We start from the raw sequence: 20,858 nt of genomic DNA, 5'->3' as shown, positions 1-20,858 counted from the left end.
AGATCTCTTCAAGAAAATTGGAGATCTCAAGGGAACGTTTTGTGCAAAGACGGGCATGATAAAAGACAAAGAAGGCAGGGACCTAACAGAAGCAGATGAGATTAAGAAGAGGTGGCAAGAATACACAGAAGAACTATACAGGAAAGATCTGAATGTCCCTGATAGCCATGATAGTGCGGTCACTGAACTTGAGCCGGACATCCTCGAGAGTGAAGTCAAGTGGGCCTTAGGAAGCATTAGTAACAACAAAGCTAGCGGAGATGACAGTATTCCAGCCGAGCTATTTAAAATCCTAAAAGATGATGCTGTTAAAGTGCTGCATTCAATATGCCAACAAATCTGGAACACTCAACAGTGGCCACAAGACTGGAAAAGGTCAGTTTACATTCCAATTCCAAAGAAGGGCAACGCCAAAGAGTGTTCAAACTACCGCACAATTGCGCTCATTTCACATGCCAGCAAGGTGATGCTCAAAATCCTACAAGCTAGGCTTCAGCAGTATGCGAACCGAGAACTACCGGAAGTACAAGCTGGGTTTAGAAGAGGCAGAGGAACTAGAGATCAAATCGCCAACATTCGCTGCATCATGGAGAAAGCAAGAGAATTCCAGAAAAACGTCTATTTCTGCTTCATTGACTACGCTAAAGCCTTTGATTGTGTGGATCACAACAAACTGTGGCAAATTCTTAAAGTGATGGGAGTACCAGACCACCTTACCTGTCTCCTGAGAAACCTGTACGAGGGTCAAGAAGCAACAGTAAGAACCAGACATGGAACAACCGATTGGTTCAAAATTGGGAAAGGAGTACGACAAGGCTGCATTTTGTCACCCTGCTTATTTAACTTATATGCAGAGTACATCATGAGAAATGCCGGGTTGGATGAATCAGAGGTCGGAATTAAGATTGCTGGGAGAATTATCAACAACCTCCGATATGCAGACGATACCACCCTAATGGCAGAAAGCGAAGAGGATCTCAAGAGCCTCTTGTTGAGGGTGAAAGAGGAGAGTGCAAAAGCTGGTTTGAAACTCAACATTAAAAAAACGAAGATCATGGCATCTGGCCCCATCACTTCCTGGCATATAGAAGGGGAAGAAATGGAAGCAGTGACAGATTTTACTTTCTTGGGCTCCAAGATCACCGCAGACGGTGACTGTAGCCATGAAATTAAAAGAAGCTTGCTCCTTGGGAGGAAAGCTATGGCCAACCTAGGCAGCATAGTAAGAAGCAGAGACATCACCTTGCCGACAAAGGTCCGTCTAATCAAAGCTATGGTTTTCCCAGTAGTAATGTATGGCTGTGAGAGCTGGACTATAAGGAAGGCTGAGCGCCGAAGAATTGATGCTTTCGAACTGTGGTGCTGGAGAAGACTCTTACGAGTCCCCTGGACTGCAAGGAGGTCAAATCAGTCAATCCTAAAGGAAATCAACCCTGAGTGCTCATTGGAAGGACAGATACTGAAGCTGAAGTTCCAATATTTTGGCCACCTAATGCGAAGAGAAAACTCCCTGGAAAAGACCCTGATGCTGGGAAAGACTGAAGGCAAAAGGAGAAGGGGACGGCAGAGGATGAGATGGCTAGATAGCATCACGGATGCAATGAATATGAACTTGAGCACGCTCCGGGAGAGAGCGCAGGACAGGAAGGCCTGGCGTGCTATGGTCCATGGGGTCACGAAGAGTCGGACACGACTGAACGACTGAACAACAACAACCAGCACTTTGAATTCGGCCCAGAAATGGACTGGCAGGCAGTGCAGCTGGAAAAGTAGTGGATTAATATGAGCTCATTGGCCAGTCCCTGTTAACAATCTTGCTGCCCTATTTTGGACCAGCTGAAGTTTCTGGACTGTTTTCAAAGGCAGCCCCATGTATAATGCACTGCAGTAATCCAGACGAGACGTTATCAGAGCATGGATAACTGTAGCTAGGCTATCTCTGTCCAGATAGGGGCGTAGGTGGTATACCAGACTAAGCTGATAAAAAGTGCTCCATGCCACTGAGTTCAGCTGTGCCTCAAGTGACAGTTCTGGGTCCAAGACCACCCCCAAACTATGAATGTGATCCTTTAGGGGGAGAGCAACCCCCTCCAGAACAGGTTGAATATCACATAGCCGGGCAGACGAACCACCTGCTAACAGTACCTCCGTCTTGTCTGGATTGAGTTCCAGTTTATTGGCCCTCATCCAGTCCATTACCATGCCCAGGCACTGATTCAGAACAGCTACTGTCTCACCTGGGTTTGATGAGAAAGAGAGGTAGAGCTGGGTGTCATCCTCATATTGATGGCGCCTCAGCCCACACCTCCGGATAACCTCCCCTAGCGGTTTCATGTAGATGTTAAACAGCATGGGGGATAAAATAGAGCCCTGTGGAACCCCATGGCACAATTGCCATGGCACAGAGCAATAATCCCCCAGCACCACCTTCAGGAGTCGGCCATCCAAGGCGGAGCGGAACCACTGCAGTGCAGTGCCTCCAACTCCCAACTCAGACAACCTATCCAGAAGGATACCGTGGTCGATGGTATCGAAAGCCTCTGAGAGGTCCAAAAGAATCAACAGGGTCGAACCCCCCCCCCCAGCAGAGGTCATCCCACAGAGGTCATCCCACCGAGATCCGTCGCGGAATTCTCTGACATCCCTACCTCTCTCAAGGACGAATTTACAAACTCCTGGACCTAGCCAGACATCCCCCCCTTGTTCGATGTAATAAGCTATGAAGGGCAAGGGTCAAGCACACAAGTGGTCGATCGGACTTGGCCAAGCACCTTGTCCGCATCCTCAGGCCTCAGTAACTGAAACTCATCCAATAGAACTGGACCAGACGGTGCTCTGAATGCCTCTACCAATGGAACTGCATTAATCGTGGTCTTTACGAATCTGACGACTTTATCTTCAAAGTCATGACGAATCTGAGCGACTTTATCTTCGAAGTGCGGTGCAAACTCATCACAGTGTGCAACTGAGGGTTCCAAAGTCTCTCTCCCTGGCCCAGAATGTAACAGGCCGCAAACCACTCGGAAAAACTCCACTGGATGACACTGAGAAGATGCAATGCTGGTGGAACAGAACTGTCTCTTTGCCACCCTCACCGCCACAGAGTAGGTTTGATAATGAGCTTTAATGTGTGTTCGGCCAGACTCAGCATAGGGATGTACGAAAGTCACTTACCGTTTCGCGGATCTGCTTTGCGGTGGGGGAGGAGGCGCTCCGTCCCTCCCCCTGGAATCCTCGATGGGGGGGAGGCGCTCCGTCCCTCCCCCCGGAATCCTGCCCAGCTGGCTCCGCTCCACGGGGATTCTGTGGAGCCTCTGGCTGGCTCCACAGAATCCCCGTGGAGCAGAGCCGGCAGACATCTGGCCACTGGGCAGCAGGGATGCAAATGGTGGCGGCCGTAGCCGCCGCCGTTTCTGTCCCTGTACTTAACCGTGATAGGCTACGTAAATATTTACGTAGCCTATCACGGCAAAGTTAAAAAAAAACGCGTACGCAAATGGCGGTGGCTACGGCAGCCATTTGCGTAAAAATATTTACGTAGGCTAGAACGGCGAAAAATAGCGAACGCAAATGACGGCCGCCGTAGCCGCCACCATTTGCGTACTCTGTGCCCAGCCGCGGCCAGCCAGGAGACCAGCTGCCGCCACCCCCGCCGCCCCCGCCGCCCCTTCTGCCCCCACCGCCCCTTCTGCCGCCTCCGCCCCCACCCCTGCCGCCACCTCACCTTCCGCCACACATTCCACCGCTGCCGCACCTTCCACCGCTGCCGCCGCACCTGCTGCCGCCCCCGCCACCGAAGCCTCTGCCGCATCCGCCCCAGGTGAGTGCTGTCCCGGGGGGTTCCATGGGGCAGGCGGGGGGACAGGAGGCCATTCCACCACGGATTCCGGGGGGCCAAATGCCAGTGCATTTGGCCTCACTGGAATCCGTGGCAGAATTCTCCGCCATCCCTAACTCAGCATGAGTTTTCCTCCACCTGCGTCCTGGCCATCTCCCCTCTTACTTCATTGCCCTCGGCTCGGGTGTATACTAAGGAGCTGGCCGGGCTCTGCTCAGAGGAAGAGGGTGCTTGGGCTTGATCATGTCAACCGCCCGAGTCATCTCTGCATTCCACAGAGTGACCTGGGCAGGAGCACCAGCCGTATCAGCAGGAAAATCCTCCAGAGCCCTCTGGAATCCATCAGAATCCAGACGTGGACCATTTTAATAGGTCCCCCACCCTTGCAGAGGGGAAAGGCTGCCAAGAGTCTAAACCTCAGCAGGAAGTGATCTGACCATGACAAAGGGACAGATGTTAATTTCTCCATTTTCAGCTCACCATCCTCCTGCCCAGTCGAGAAAACCAGATCAAGCGTGTGTCCTTTTACATGTGCTGGGCCGATGATATGTTGGGACAGCCCCAAGGTTGTCATGGCGGCCATGAAGTCCTGAGCCACCCAGAAGTTGAGATCCCCCAGGACCATCATCCTAGGAGTCCTCAACACCAAGTCTGAGACCACCTCCGTCAGCTCAGGCAGGGAGTCTGATGGGCAGCAGGGTGGGCGGTACACCAGCAGAATCCCTAATCTGTCCGGGGTACCCAACACAAGGTACAAACACTCAAGATCTGCACTCGAATGAGCAGGAGAGAGAGGGATTGAATTCCACTGTCTTCTTTTATCGTCTTTTTTGGCGATTTGTAAGTGGCCACCCTGTTTTCTATATGGGCTGCAGATGGGTGGGACTGGCATCTCTAGGGACCTCTTGGGGGGGGGCAGGTGGGAGTTGGCAGCTGATCATTGCTCCCATATTACATTTTGGTTAAGGAAATGCCGGCTGCCAATCAGAGCCAACTTCTCCCTCTGCTCTATTATTATAATGTCAGGAATAACTCCATCAGACTCAGCAGAGGTATAAAGTGGCACAGCACAGACGAGATGACAATCAGGTCCCTCAGAATGGCTGAAATTGCTCCTTTTCAGTTTTAAGGCATGGGATTTGCATGGTTATGAAGTTCCAGATTATTGCTGCAAAGACCTCTGATTTATATTGCTTTGCCTTTCACCTTCCAAGGCTCCCGTGGCTGAGAGTGAGGTTTGATTATGATAATCTTTAGAATATCTTTTGATTCTCTCTCTTTCTCACCTGCTCTTTCACTGCCATTATTTCTTCTCCTACTTAGAAAAAAATGTTTTAAGGAGTTAAAGAGCTGGAAAAGTGGACAGCAAGCATGAAAGAAACAGGACAAATAAATGAAGCAAATTAAGAATAGAAACGTTTGTGAATAAACACGTGTTAAGAACGGGGACACATTTTTCATGTCTCATCCAAGGACATTCTTATCCAAAGATTAAATTACTCAATCTTTCTTTGAAAGAAACCAACACTCTACTGAGACTCATGCTGTCAAGAGTGACAAAAATGCTGCCAGTTTTATAGATAAAAATCTTAGTACTTTCATGAGATCCTATTATGCGTGTTAGGGAAGCGGGACTGGAAGAAGAAAGTGGTGGCTTGTTTTGCTGTTTTGTTGTTGTTGATTGTTGTTGTTTTTGACTCCACTAATGCAATATATGGGGAAAGAGTGAGATTTTTAAAATCTGTTTGGGATGAGTCCATATTCAAAGGTATCAGTATGACAAACTATAATTAACACCAGAAGAACTGAAGAGGTTTTAGAGAATGTTCATCAGCATAATTAAAAATGAGCATTTGGCTGTTACTAATTTCCTTTGTAATTAAAGCTATTGCTTGTTTGAGCCAAAGAGAAAAAAAGGCCAGTTTAGAGACAAAATGACTTTGGTAGAATGGCATACACCAACCTTCCCCAAACCTGGTGCCCCTAGATGTGTTCGACCGCAACTCCCATCATTCCCAGCCAGAGTGGAAGGCCAGCATCTCTTCTCAATCATCCCAAAATGCAGGACATGGAATGATGGGCTCAAGTTACAGGAAGCCAGATTCCGGCTGAACATCAGGAGAAACTTCCTGACTGTTAGAGCAATATGACAATGGAACCAATTACCTAGGGAGGTGGTGGGCTTTCCCACACTGGAGGCATTCAAGATGAGGCTGGACAGCCATCTGTTGGGGATGCTCTGACTTGGATTCCTGCACTGAGCAGGGGGTTGGACTCGATGGTATTGTAGGCCCCTTCCAACCCAAACATTCTATGATTCTATGAAAGACTGGCAGACTCCAGTGGTGGCAGTCTGTTAAATACCACTCCTGCAAACTACTCCTTCGTTCTGTGGAACTTGCAATGAAGCAAAGCTCAGGGAATTGTGCCCAATGAGTAAAGGGGGGGGGGGGCTTCAACCTGAGTTTGGTTTTGGATGCGCTCATCTACTCTTTGTGTTCCCGCTGTGAATAAATGATGGGAGTTTCAGTTCAACACATCTGGAGGGCACCTGTAAATAAAGAGAAGAGCATTTGATTATGATTCTAGAATTGTGTAAAAGAAGAAGAGGTTAGCTTTCCCTGGATAAGGATGGAGGAATTCCCAGCTGCCTACACAACAAAGACATGGTTAAGCCTCAGAGGGCCAAATGACCTGTTGTGTTAGATATGTGCGTTGCCTTGTGTGATGACTTTCTTTTACTTTAAACAAAAGCTGCCAGGGGTGGGGAAGAAGAGAACCAGGATCAGGACCGCAGTTTGGGAGAGGCTTTTAAAACTCTTTCTTCTCATGCCATGCTCCCAGTGCCATCAGCACAGGATTGCCAGTTACAAATTGGCAGAAAAGAGGAAATACACAGTCCAAAAAGAGGACCAAAGAGGACAGTGATTTGCATAAACTTTGCACAAGTTACTTTACATGTATAGCAGCATGTTTAGAAATAATTTCTATAATTGAAATAGAAATGCAATACATGTCTCCATAAGTGTGCCTTATGAAGACTGTGACCAGGTGACCTGTGTGCCTGCTGTTCACTCTGCTGCACAGGTGCAACTTCAAGGCCTCCCTTCTTATGGGTCCTTATCTTTAAACTGGATTTGGACTGGTCAGCCCTTCAAATAGAGGACACCTTCAAATAGAGGTCTGTCATTTGTAAAGCAGGACACATGGCCACTCTATAGTAGCGACGATAGCAGCTTAGCTCCGGCACAAGCGGCAGCTTAGAATGGCCACTTATGAATTGCCAAAAAAGAGGATAAAAGAGGACACCAGTTTGCTTAAAATTGGCATATGCTCATTTATATGTATAGGTGCAAATTTAGAAATAATTATTATGATTCAAATAGACATCTCCCCATAGTGTGGGAGACTGTGACCACTTGTCCGCCTGTGTGCCTTGCTCAGCCTGCTATTCAGGTGCTGTTGATGGGCGACTTCAAGGCCCAGATCATCCTGCTGGTGGTTTTTTATCTTTAAACTGGACTTGGACTGGACAGCCCTTCAAATAAAGGACACCTTCAAAATAGGAGACAGTCCTCTGGCATCCCTTCAAATGGAGGATTGGACTGTCCTCTGTAAAAGAGGATAGCTGGCCACCCTATGGCAGGTTCAGGGAGGTGATTTTCATCAGGACTTTTGTGAAGGGCAAAAGAGTTTTTAAAAAATATTTCCCCTATTTATCTTGACCCTGATCAGCCCCGCTGCAATTTACAAAGAAAAATGAAAGAAGCAAACTAAAGAACACGTTCAGGGTATTTGCTGTGCGGCCCTTACTTCATGTCTTTAAACCAGGGTTTTGTTTTGTGGGTGATGGTGGTAGTGGGACAGACTGAGAGAGAGGGCTCCTTCACAGAAGTTTGCGGGCTCTTTACATGATGCAGTGACCCTGCCATGACCCTCCTGCACTAAATGCCCTTTGTTCCGTTTTTAAATAGATCGCAGATAATGAGCTACCGAGTTACCCTGTTGTGTTCCGCTTGAGTTCCCTCCGTGAAAAGAGGAATAGTGGCAAGAAGAGGAGTGAGATCATTGAAAGATAAAGTGGAAGAGTCATATAAGGGGGGGGGGGAGAAAAGGAAGCACATGTAAAAGGAGTCAGTTGTGATCCTACATTTAAAATGGAAGCAGAAAGCCCCGTTTTAAATGCAGGATTTTAGGCTGGTGTAGAAATAACCAGAAACTTCCTCCTGAGACCCTGCTACTAGTCAGAGTAGATGGACCAGAGATGCAACTGGATATAAGGCGGCTTCCGATGCTCATCAGTTGTAGATTGAAAAAACAAACAAACAAACAAACCTACAAAAGGAAGATCAGGATTTAAAGGTTCAATTCCTTTCCAGCTTAGCAATAGAAACCTATCTGAAGGCTGCGCTTAAATTAATAAATACATTCAGTCAGTGCTGCCGTGTGTGTGTTTGTGTGTGTGTGTGATGACTCAGCATTTGGGGGCATTTTCTCTTGTAGAAAGGGTACCAAGTATTCACAAGATAATTTGCATCTTACAAAATGTTTGCCTCTAGACAAGATTTTTCTTAATACGTTGATGACTCCAAAAAGAAACGTTACAATGAATTTGTGGATGTGGTGTTTCGGGTGGCCAACTGATCAGAATGGTGAGCTCTTGTGCCTTTAACAGCAGCTTGACATGCAGAAATTAGCCAGTGAAGGTTTTCATGACACAGAGAGTGTCACTTGCACATAAAGCTCTGTTAAAAGCACAGCTAGAGTGGTCAACTGAAAAATTGGCACTTCGCTCTATGTACCTTCCACATGTACTCCCCCCCAACAAGGTTGCCAACTATTCAATTGGCTCCTGTAATGGTGCCCTTAACCGCAGCTTGGTGGGCAGACATTAGAAGGAGATGGTGTTTCTCTCCAGCTTTTGAAAATCTTCTCCTGGTAATATTTGGTATTATTTGTACAAATAATAAATAAAAACTGCACGTCAGATTACTGCTAGTCAGTTGGCAATCCTCCTGCTTGTAGAGTTACCAGATCCATAACCTTAAAACAAAAGGACCTAATTTTACATTTCAGTCCGTTCTGAGAGCAGCACACCATATATTAGCCTCCACTCCAGAAGTTTTGGACTTCAACTCCCATAGCCATAGCCAGCTTGGCCAATGGTCAGGAATGCTGAGAGCTATAGTCTAAAACGTCTGGAGGGAACAAGATTGGGGAAGTCTGCCAAATATCCTAACAGTGAACTCAGTTCTCCGAGTGCCAGTCCTTATCATAGGATCATAGAGCTGGAAGAGGCCATTTAAGCCATTGCGTCCAGCCCCGTGCTCAGTGCAGGAATCCAGTTTACAGCATCCCAGATGACTGTCCAGTCTCTGCTTGAATAACTCTAGCAATCAAAAGCCCACCGCCTCCTATCTTATGTAGTCGAAACAGCACCATCTACACACAAGTGGGATGTATCAATAGACTCGGAGAAGCTCCAAGGTTTGCAGGAGTACAAAAAAATTTGGGGGGGGGGCATAAAGGAGAGGGAAACCCAAATATGCAGAAACCCAAAACAGCCCAGTGAAGACTGGGCATCTTCAGTGGCCACAGAATACTGGCTGACTCTTGTGGGAGAATAAACAAAACTAGGTGGAAGGGGGAGCAGAATGGAGTATCTCAAACGGGTGCACTCTATTCTGCAGCATTATGTTGCAGGTCCCACTTATACTGTTATTGTATTTATTGTTCAAGCTCTGTGGTTGTGGAGCTGGTTGGTTCCTGGAAGGGAGACCACATGAAGCCCCACCTGAGCTGTCCTGAGATTTTCAAGTAAGGGTGGGAGATGAGCGTAATACATAAAATAAAATATTAATAGCCACACCTATGCAGATTTTATATTTTCATGAATTTACATGATGATGTCCTACAGTCACAAACTTGGCTTTGGAAAGCAACCTAAACGCTCCCCCCTCCCCTTCATCTTGTGGTCTTTGTTGTGATTGCAGCTTTGTGAAATAGGTCACACTTGTCATTCTCATTTGATGAACGGGAATCTGAGACCAAGACTTGCCCAGAGCCTGCCAGAGCCCACCCAGGCTTGTACTGACAGCCCGCTGACACCCCCCACCCCCACCCTTGCATATATATGAATGTCCACTCCTTCTGTAGCAGTTGAGATTACCAAGGTATTAACTGAGCAATATTGCAGCCTTGGATTTCCATTGGTATCCATGCTACATAGGCGTTGTTTAAGATACCACCATACTTAGCATTTACATCATGCTTCCTGCGTGTTCAAAACACATTCTTTAATGTTATTTCAGTAATCCTCATAACAGCCAGTAAGGTAGATCCGTATTGTTATCTCCATATGACAGATGGAGAGTTGAGGCATAATGGCTTTCCTAAGGCCACCTAGTAAAGAAAACCGTGTGTTTTAGTGGTTGGAGTGCAAGACTAGGAGCAGGGTTCAAACCTCCCCTCTGCCATGAAGCTCACTGAGTGATAGGGTGGCCAGATGCAAAAGAGGACATGGCCCCTCCACCTTTAATGATGTAGAAGAGGGAATTTCAGCAAATGCAGGTAAACCCTAGCAATGAGGTAGGCCAAGCGAGCCTCCCTCAGGATGTACTTCTGCTGCGCAGGCACTGTGAAGAAATGTGATTGTGGTTCTGTGAGGTTTACTTCATGAGGGCTCTGTGAAGCTACAGTGTAAGTAGGCCTGAGGCCTTGTTTCATTGTTCATTGTTTCATTGTTCATTGAGAGCCAGTGTGGTGTAGTGGCGAGAGTGTTGGACTGGGAGCCGGGAGATCCGGGTTCTAGTCCCCACTCGGCCATGGAAGCTCACTGGGTGACTTTGGGCCAGTCACACACTCTCAGCCCAACCTACCTCACAGGGTTGTTGTTGTGAGGATAAAATGGAGAGGAGGATGATAATGTAAGCCGCCTTGGGTTCCTTGCAAGAGGAAAAAAGGCGGGATATAAATGAAATAAATAAATAAATATTGTCAAAGGCCTGTGTAGTATTTGCCCAGCCAGATTCTGAAGGGGGAGAGAGAGAGACAATCGCTTTGAATATTGTTAGATGGGGCCTGGATCAGGTAAATTCAGTTCTGATTGGCTGGGGATTCTAGCCAGGTGAAGAAGAGCAGATGGGAAATGACAGTTAAGGTATGGCAGTTGACCGGAGTTGAGTCTGAGGGAGTCTGTGGAGAGAGAGGGAGAAGGTCTGGTGGTTGGCTGCATAGTGTCGTAAAAAGGACTAGGAGAAAGCTGAGGAAAATTTGAATAGCTAAGGTTTGGACACTATGCTATCCTTTCTCTGTGGGATAACCTTAGGTCGCTGGTGATGACGAGGAGCAGGGAGCGGGGGGCTGTGTTATGCCAAGAGGCTGCCCTAAGATCTTGCTAGAGGAAGGTTATACAAGCAGGCAGTAAAACTCTAGATAAAATGTTCAAGCGGCCAGTAATACAACAGGAGGAGTTTAGGTGTCAGAGGAAGACTGTACCCAGAAGCTGGACCTGGTTGTAAGGGTATTTGGCTGAGGTGGAGGTTTAGGGAATTTGGCCTGAGGTAAAACTAGGGATGTCAGAGAATTCCACCACGGATCTCAGTGAAGCCGAATGCCAGTGCATTTGGCCCCCCGAAATCTGTGGCGGAACGAAGCCCCCCGCCCACCACCCCGCGAAAGGCACGTGAAATGGAGCACTTACCTGGTGCCCTTCGCGCTGCTTTGCGAATGGCGGCCGCGTCTGCGGCCACCATTCGCTTCCCCATTTAGGCCGCCGTAAGTATTTTTGCTGTGATAGGCTACGTAAGTATTTACGTAGCCTATCATGGCAAAAAAAAAGGGAACGCAAATGGTGGCCGCCATAACTGCCACCATTTGCATTCCTGTTTTTTGCCGATATAGGCTACATAAATATTTATGTAGCCTATCACGGCAAAAAAAGGGAACACAAATCTTGGCTGCTGTGGCCGCCACCGTTTGCGTTCCTCTTTTTTTTGCCGTGATAAGCTACGTAAATATTTACATAGCCTATCATGGCCAAAAACATGAACGCAAATGGCGGCTGCCATAGCCGCCACCATTTGCATCCACAGGCTCCAGACGCCTGTGAATGCACCCGGCCGGTGGCTCCACGGAGTTGCCGCGGAGCGGAGCCGGCCAAGTTAGGATTTCGGGGGGAAGTGCAGAGCGCCTCCCCCCACCGCAAATCACCCCTGCAAAAAGGTAAGTGACTTTCGTACATCCCTAGGTAAAAGAAATCCTTAGAGGCTTGTAAAAGCAACAGTCTCTCTTGAGTCCTAAAAAAATGTCACTAAGCAGTTTTTTGAAAACCCCAAAGTAAATATTAGTAATCCCTCATGCACAAAATATCCCTTTAATAAATTAGGGTGCAGTCCTATGCCTGTTTAGATGGTGGCTGAGGAATGCTGGGAGTTCTAGGACTTTTTCTGTCTAAACATGTATAGGATTGCACCTTTACTTGTCTAATTGTTTAACTTATCTGTAGTATCAGTGCCCATCTCACGCTTAAGTCTCTTATACCAGCTATTGGGAGGTTTTAAAGTATTCTAACAGAATTGGTGGCAGTAGGAAAGGGTCAGCTTGTGGAACTCTTGAGTTATAGGGGCCAAGTTCCTTAGGCCCTGAAATATAGGCATTTGTTATAAATAAGAAACCCCATAATGAGACTGCCCAGTGAAGGAGCAATTTCCTCATAGGTGGTGGCAGTAATGGGGAGTGGAAATCCCCTAAAGGCACCATTACTGAGAAGAACTTGTCCTGTCCTGTGTAGCCACATCAGATGATGGGGATATGTGGAATCCCCCCTCCCCGCCGATGACCTTAAATTGCAGGTAGGCTCAGATGGGCAAAGGTGGTGGCAAACATTTCTTGAAGGTAAGTTTGAAAAGACACTTTATGAATAAGTGGATGGATATGCCACCTTTCAATTTCAAAATTGCCATGGGAGCTTACAAATAAAATAATTAAAAAGGATGTGAGCAACGAAGTCAAAAACAGAAGGTAAAAAGCATAAAAACAACTAAAAATGGTTTAAAGGCTTGGGACAATAAAAAAGGTCTCCTGGTGCAGGGAGAACATTCCATAATAGGGTGGCCAAAAAAGAGGACATCGATTTGCATAAAATTAGCATACGCTAATATATACACTTAGGGGCCGCGGTGGCTTAGTGGTTAAGACGCTGAACTGCAGACTGGAAGGTCGGCAGGACAGCAGTTTGAGACCTGAGTGCCGCGTGACGGAGTGAGCTCCCGTCTTCAGTCCCAGCTTCTGCCAACCTAGCAGTTCGAAAGCAAGAAATTGCAAGTAGATAAATAGGTACCGCCTCGGTGGGAAAGGTAACAGCGTTCCGTGCACCTCGGTGTTCAGTCATGCCGGCCACATGACCACGGAAGCGTCTTCGGACAGCGCTGGCTCTTCGGCTTAGAAATGGGGATGAGCACCGCACCCTAGAGTTGGACATGACTGGTTGGGGACACCTTTACCTTTAATATATACACTTAGCTGCAAATTCAGTAATTGTTATTGACATTAAAATAGAAATACAGGACACCTCACCATAGTGGGGAAGACTGAGCAGGTGTCCTGTGTGCCTGCTCAGTCTGCTGTCCAGGGACTCACTGATGATGGGCAATTTCAAGGGTCTTGCTCTCCCTTCTGATGGTTCTTTATCTTTACACCGGACATGGATTGGACATCTCTTCAAATCAAGGACACCTTCAAAATAGAAGACAGTCCTCTGGCAGCCCTTCAGTCAGAGGACTGTCTGTAAAAGAAGACACATGGCCATAAGCAGGGTGCCCTTTCCCATGTCACCATCCACCTTACTTCACATAGAAGGGCACCTGGAGGAGGATCTCCCATCATGATCACAGTATATGGGCTGGCTCATGTTGGATAGGGGTTACCCAGGTCCCAAGCTGTGCAGAACTTTAAAGGCCAACACAAGCACGTTGAATTGTGCCTGGAAACAGAATGGGAGCCAGTGTAGCTGTTTAAGCCCTGGAGAAATATGTTCCCAGTGCACATTCCCAGTTAATTAGCAGCCTAGTGGATGTATTTTGAACTAATGTTATTTTCTGAAAAGTCTTCAAAGGCAGCCCCACATACAATGCATGGCAGTAGTCCAGCCTTCCAGATGTGCTGGACTGCAACACCCTTGATGCTGGCTGCAAATAATGAGAGATGTAGCCCAGCACATCTGGAGGGCACCCAGTTGGGGAAGACTGCAGTAGTCTAATCTGGAGATTTGCAGAGCATGTATAGCCGTGGGCAGACTATCTCTCCCAGGAGAAGCATCATAGCTGGTGCACCAGCCTCAACTTGTGAGAGACGTTTTGTACCACGGAGGCCACTTGGATTTCTAGTGACAAAGCTGGGTCTAGGAGCCCCTCCAAGCTGTGAACCAAGGCCTGTAGTGCAAATGCACTGGGACTCATCCCAAGCCGATTTGGATATTCTCATTATTCATTAGGACACAGTATCTCAGCACAGCTGTTTTATTGGGCCTGCTCCCAAGAAACCGATTTCGTGCTAATGCTACTGAATAGGAAAGAGCTTTTGCTTAACTTAACCAATGTTAGTTGTCCCTGTGCCAGGTTGCTTAATGGTGATTAAAACAGGTGCTAAAATAGGTGCCCGGTTCCAAACTTGGATCTCTTTATATGCATCATGCCAAGAGAAGAGCCTGATGATGAACAGGTTTTCTAGAGTGATGCCTCAATCCAGGGAGCTGGACTTTTGATTGAGAGCAGAGTTTCCACTTATTTCCATTGAAAGCAGGATCAGAAACAAATCTGCAGGGCCCTGTGCTTGGGCAAAACATCTGGAGGAATTCTGGGGCAAGTGAAAAGAATTTCTGTGAGATTCTGGTTATTGTTTTTTTCATACGTGTGTGTGTTTCTCGTACCTCTGGAATTTCTGCTGATATTTCTGCCCGGTCTGGTGCCCTCCAGCTGTTTTGGAAAACAACTCCCATCACTCTCGGCCATTGGGCATGCCGGTGGAGACTGATGGGAGTTGTCGTCCAAAACAGCTGGAGGGCACCAGTTGGGAAGGCTGGCTTAAAGCATAGCTCAGTGGTAGGGAAGTACAACAATTCTGCTTTGCATGCAGAAGGTCCCGGGTTTGGTCCCTGGCATCTCCAGTTCAGAGGGTGACATAGCAAGTGATGACAAAGGCCTCTGCTTGAGACCTCTGCTTGGAGACCCGTTGCCAGTCTCAGGCTAGATGGAGATATAGTTTGACCTGGTCCAAGGCCGTTTCTTAGGTTCCTTTGAAGCATTCAAACAACCTCATTGTTCTATAAAGATGGCCCAGAATGATCAAATGCTCACACAAAGTAACATTTCTATGCAGAATGGAATGCTTCCTTTAAAACACACATGCACATCTATTTATAATACACCACAGACATTGCTTTTAAACAAATCTGAATCCAATTTTCTTTCCCAAACAATAAAAGGTTGTCTGTTTTGGGAAAAAATGTTCCATTATTGTCTGCCACCACTTGCACGATCAAAGCTTGTTATTGTTGACATTATTGTGCAGCCCCTTGGTTTTCTTACCCATTCTTTAACTTATAGAACCTTTTCTTCTTTTCAATATTTGCTGTATACAGTCCTCAATGCCTCAATCATATAATAAATTATATCTCTATCAATCTTAATGATGCTTCTTGTATAGGTTAACACAAACAAAGCTGGGTACAATTGGGTCACATAACCTATTATTTCATTCATTGATTTTGCAAATAGATCCCCAGTATTGTTTTGCCTTAGAGGGAATCCGCCATAAATGAGTAAAGGTAGCAGTACAGGAATGACATTTCAAACATAGGATGGAGCGTTTCCATCTGGAAAATAGTGTGTGTTTCATGAGTGAACATGCACATATCTCTTTCAGTGCATGTATATCTATTGAAAAACCATGATGGCCAACAAAGTTGTGTGTGTGTGTGTGTGTGAATAAATACATATGTGATAATAATATGTGATTATCTACACGTGTTTTCAGAAAATGTTACCCATATAGAAAAGTTCTCATGCTTGAAATGGTCCTGTTCTAATTTCTGTTTAGGGTGGGGCCATAACTCTGTGGTAGGGCACCTGCTCTACCTGCAGAAGGTACTGGGTTCAATCCCTGGCATCTCCTGTCTGAAACCTTGGAGAGCACTGCTGGCCAGTTAGTGGAGAACAGCCTTCCCCAACCCGGTCCTCTCCAGGTGTACTGGACTGAAACTCCCATCTTCCCCAGCTAGCAGGGCAGCTGGGCATGATTGGAGTTGTAATCCAGCACACCTAGAAGGCGCTACATTGGGGAAGGGTTGTGTCAACAGTACTGAGGTAGATGGACCAATGTTCTGACCCAGTATAAGGCAGCATTGTGTGTTCAGTTTGTTCTCTAAATCAGAGACCAACACTACTACTAAAAAATGTTAACTATTAAGGAAACAAGGGCACATGCGATCCCTTGGTATTAAGAAGAAGGACTGATTAACTTTTGGCCCACTCTGGAGCTTAACTGCAGCTGTTCAAGCGTGGCATTGGGTGGAGGGAGAGAAAGGGCACAGTCCTTAATGTTCCATAGAGGCCATGCTTCCCCCTCCTGCCCAGCAAAAGAAAAAAAATGCGAAGAAGGGGGAAAAAATGGTCACCCTGTCACCCCATGCCAAATCCTTAATCCCATTTCTCAGACTTTTTATAGTCCCATCTTTAGCCATCCGATAGTGCAAATCTGCATGGCAGTTTGGGTCAGGAATCCTACAGAGTCTTCTGCTGCTCTTATGGAAGTAATGTTTAGGCATGTTTCCAAAACCGTTTCCAAAACCAAGAGAGGCGGAGAGAAGATTATAAACTGGCTCCCTTAGCGGGTGTCTCCATGAGCGATTTACTCTGAACTGGCTGCATGTTGAGGTCACTAGGGATACATGACATCGTGGTCATCCAGCAGCCACCCCAGAGCTTATGGAAAAACCAGATTTCCTGAGACTGCTTGAAGTCTGATTCTTTTCCTCAAGTTGGGTTTCGGTGGTATAGTTGTTGTGTGCCTGAACCCCCACACTGACCTTGGGGTGTGCCTTTCACCGTCACCCTGGTCAAGGTGTGCTTCCGGTGTGTTTCCCATCCCTGCAAAAACCAGTTAGTGTCTACTCAGAAGTAACTCCCATTGTACTCACTGAGGCTTGTCCCTTGAATGCCCACATCAGAATTTACAGCGATCCCCCTCAATTGAAATGGCACAGTTTAAAGCACATTCCCTAAATGCTCTAAAGTGTGATCTTGAGGCTCTGATTCTCCATTGTTTGGTTTATTGCCTTAGGAAGTAACTACTTCACAGCTTCATGTAAGCTGCCTTGAGTTCCTTGCAAGAGGAAAAAAGGCGGGATATAAATGCAATAATAAATAAATAAATAAATAAATAAAAGAGATCCTGCACAGTATCGGTTTGGTTAGAAAGGGGGCTGGTTTCCCATGCCTGTGTTCTCCCTCCCCCAGCCTTTCCCAGCACAAGCATACGTGTATCTACTCGGAAATAACTCCTATTGTGCTCAGTGAGGCTTGCCCTCTGAATGCCCACATCAGAATTTACAGAGATCCCTGCGAACTGAAGTTTAAAGCCTGTAAAGCGCTTCACTGAACCTGCAATTCTCCGTGTCTTCATTTATTGCCTTAGGAAGTAACTACTTCACACCTTTCTATGTGGAGATCTTGCAGTTAGAAAGGGGGCTGGTTTCCCATCCCCGTGTCCCCCTACCACCGCATCTTTCCCAGCACAAACATATGTGTGACTACTCAGAAGTAACTCCCATTATGATCACTGAGGCTTGTTCCTGAAATGCAGGTGCATCTGGACTTTCAGGGGAAAGGAGGAAGTAGGGGGGGAAGCCTTTCTTATTGGTTGAGCAGCCCCTGCCAGTCAGATGATGTTCACTTAGGGATGTACGAAATGACTTACCTGTTTCGTTTCATACATCCGCGGTGGGGGGGGAGGCGCTCCGTCCCTCCCCCTGAAATCCTTGATGGTTGGCTCCGCTCCGTGGTGACTCCGTGGAGCCGCTGGCCGGGGCAGCCTGCAGTGACATCCAGCCGCTGCTGGGCTGCGCAGGGACACAAATGGTGGCTGCCGTAGCCGCTGCCATTTGCGTCCCTTTTTTAGCTGTGATAGGCTATGTAAATACTTACATAGCCTATCACCGTCTCCACAGGGGCACAAAAGGCGACCCTGCATTAGCCGTGATAGGCTATGTAAGTATTTACGTAGCCTATGACGGCTAAAATGGTGAAGCGAATGGCGGCCGCAGATGCGGCCGCCATTCGCAGAACAACATGAACGGCAGCAGGTGAGTGCTCTGTTTCACGCGCCTTTGGGGTGGTGGGGGGCTTCTTTCTGCCACGGGTATTGGGGGGCCGAATGCACTGGCATTCGGCCTCACTGAGATCCATGGTGGAATTCTCTGTCATCCCGATGTTCACTCCAACCCCCAGCCCCACCAGGAAGTATGTTATATGTGAAGCAATTTTTGCTGGTGTGGAGCACTCCCTTATGGAGCCCTGCATGGACCAAATTGCAGCAAAGCTGATTCCTTTTAAAAAATCCATTACTCCTCCATTCACTTCTCCTTCCATTGTCATGGAGACACAGTCTTAGTGTTTATGCTGCTAGCAGGACATGCTGGAGTTGGTAGTGGAAGGGATTTGGAAATGCTAGGTTGGTGGGGAGAATGCCTCCAAATAGATATGTGGCCCAGAGTTATTGCGGCTTTCAACTCCATCCGCTTAACAATAACCCATGCCTATACAACTTGAGTTCTCCCAGCACCTCTCATTTCAGCAGTCCATGGACAAAGCATGTGTGTGACAAAGGCAACTGGAATACTCTTAAGGTTTCCCCTGGTGTCGTGCACTCAGTCGTGGCCCTGCCCACCCTCCTCCAGAAGCCCACATGTTGCATAGCTAGATTCACCCAGCACAATCTCCCATGGCAGGCCCAGAGCCAGAATGATCAGAGAGGCCCACAGCCAAGAAACTCATCATTGCTCCCCCTGCAAAAAAGGTTACAAGGGAGTAGTTTGTGCAGGGCAAGGGAACATATTTGTCCCCCATCCCATCCCTCAATTGGCCCCAATGCTCTTTCTCCCCCTCCCCTATCATGCAATTGCTCACTTGTTCTCCTTTTCACCTACATAAGTGCCCCACACAAAGTGATAATGGCAGTATTGTTGCCTGGATGGGCCTCTAATGTTCTTCAGGGCCCTGGCTGGCATATACCCAGCCTTGAGCAGTTCTGGTGCTGTCCCTGACCCATGCAAGCAAAAGCTGATGATACAGGAATACAGGAAGTTGCCTCATCCCCTAGTCACACTGTTGGTCCATCTGGCTCGGTACTGCCCACACCAGATGTGTTGAACTACAACTCCCAGCATGCCTGACCATGGGCCATGCTGGCTGATGCTGATGAGAATTGAAGTGCAAAACATGTGGAGGGTACCAGGTTGGAGAAGGCTAGTCTACACTAATTGGCAGTGACTCTCTAGGGTTTCAGACAGGTTTTTTCTAGCCCTTCTTGGAGATGCGGGGAACCGAACCTTTTGTATGGGAAGGACATGCTCCATCACTGAGCTATGGTAAAACAGTGCACCCTGATGTACACCAGGGAAGGTATAATAAAAAAGGAGGGCAGACAGTGCCGGCTCCAGGTTCTGGGGGCTGTTGGGCAGGACACCCACACAGGAACCCTTCGTTCAGTGAGTCTACCTTCTCACCACCGTTGCTACCAGCTGCTATTGCTCCTCATCCTCTCTCTCATTATTGCTACTGCTTGCTTGCTTGAGAGGTAGAGAACCAGTGAGGAAGTAGGTACAGGCATTTACTGCTTCTCCTTCTCACCACCACCATTCTTTGGGCCAGAGCAAGAGGCTGCAGGGTGTAATGTTGAAGAGGAACAACTCTAGGGGGCTCTTGTGTGTGGGTTCCTGACAGGGTGCGGGCCCTCGGCAGGTGTCCAAGCATGCCTACCCTTGACACCACAGCCCTGATGGCAGAGGGCAAACAAACTCAGCAAGGGAAGACACTTTAGGGAAGAGCATACTGTCTGGATCTCCTTTGGACATCCACCACTCCTCACCGGGGGGGGGGGGGTGTGTCTGCTAACATAGGGGATGGGGCTGTAGCTCTTGGGGAGGGCTGCAGCACAGTAGTAGAGGACATGCTTTGAATGTAAGAGGTCCCAGCTTCAGTCCCTGGCATCTCCAGGTAGAGGAAGTAAACTCTTGCTTGAAATCACGGAGAGCTGCTGCCAGTCAGGGTTGACAGTACTGAGCTAGATGGGTCAATGAATATATGGTTCTTCAACATTTCAGCTGCTTCAAGAAATCCAACTCATTTTAGGAATTCAGTGATTCCATCAGCTTCTAGTAAAGTCTCACTTGAACAAAAAAGAAACAAGGAATCTGTCATCCTCCAGTTCTGTGCTTTTAATCCTCCTTTTGAGTGTTCACTTTTCCATTATTCCATCTATCCTTATGGCATCAATCCCAGGGAAAGTGCAAAATGAGAGGGGATTCACAAAGCAGCTGAGAATTCTATCAGTGCACATGGTGACTTTGGGCTCCCCTTTGACTGGGAGGGGAGTGACAGGGAGAGAGAGAAATTACATAATGTTGATGCCCGAAGAAAGCTGTGGATTCACAGGAAAGTGCTGCAAGCCCTGAGCGGTGTAGCGTGAGTCACTCCGAGGCAGGCGGTCAGGAGAGGCCGTGCTGCTTTCTTTCTTTCCCCAGCACATGAGCCCCAGCTTGTTTGCAGGCATAAACACAATCGTTCAGGTGACTGAGCTCTCAAATTGAGAAGTAATAATATGGGGAGGGGGGGGGATCTGCTTAGCTCAGGGGAGTGGTGGCGAATAACAAAAGCCGCTCTCCCTTGAAATAGCTGGTCTCAAAGCAGCCTGGGGGATGACAGTGGTTACTGAGTGAAAATTACAATTTAAAGATGAGCCAGCC

The 20,858-nt window shown here is 47.4% G+C and overlaps 1 protein-coding gene and 1 non-coding gene across 2 annotated transcripts in view; both read left to right on the top strand.

Annotated features, from left to right (window-relative positions):
* The window catches only part of IQSEC3 (IQ motif and Sec7 domain ArfGEF 3), a 224,071-nt gene that overhangs the window by 74,893 nt on the left and 128,320 nt on the right, over window positions 1–20,858 (top strand). The window lies entirely within an intron of this gene.
* LOC146339436 (U6atac minor spliceosomal RNA) lies at window positions 6,427–6,543 on the top strand. The gene has a single exon (XR_014784599.1). It is a non-coding gene; the product is annotated as a U6atac minor spliceosomal RNA (small nuclear RNA).

Source organism: Heloderma suspectum, chromosome 7 (genome assembly GCF_057233095.1).
Source record: "Heloderma suspectum isolate Gila_16-S chromosome 7, 16-S_ref, whole genome shotgun sequence".
NCBI lineage: Eukaryota > Metazoa > Chordata > Lepidosauria > Squamata > Helodermatidae > Heloderma > Heloderma suspectum.
This window is presented reverse-complemented; position numbering and strand designations above follow the sequence as displayed.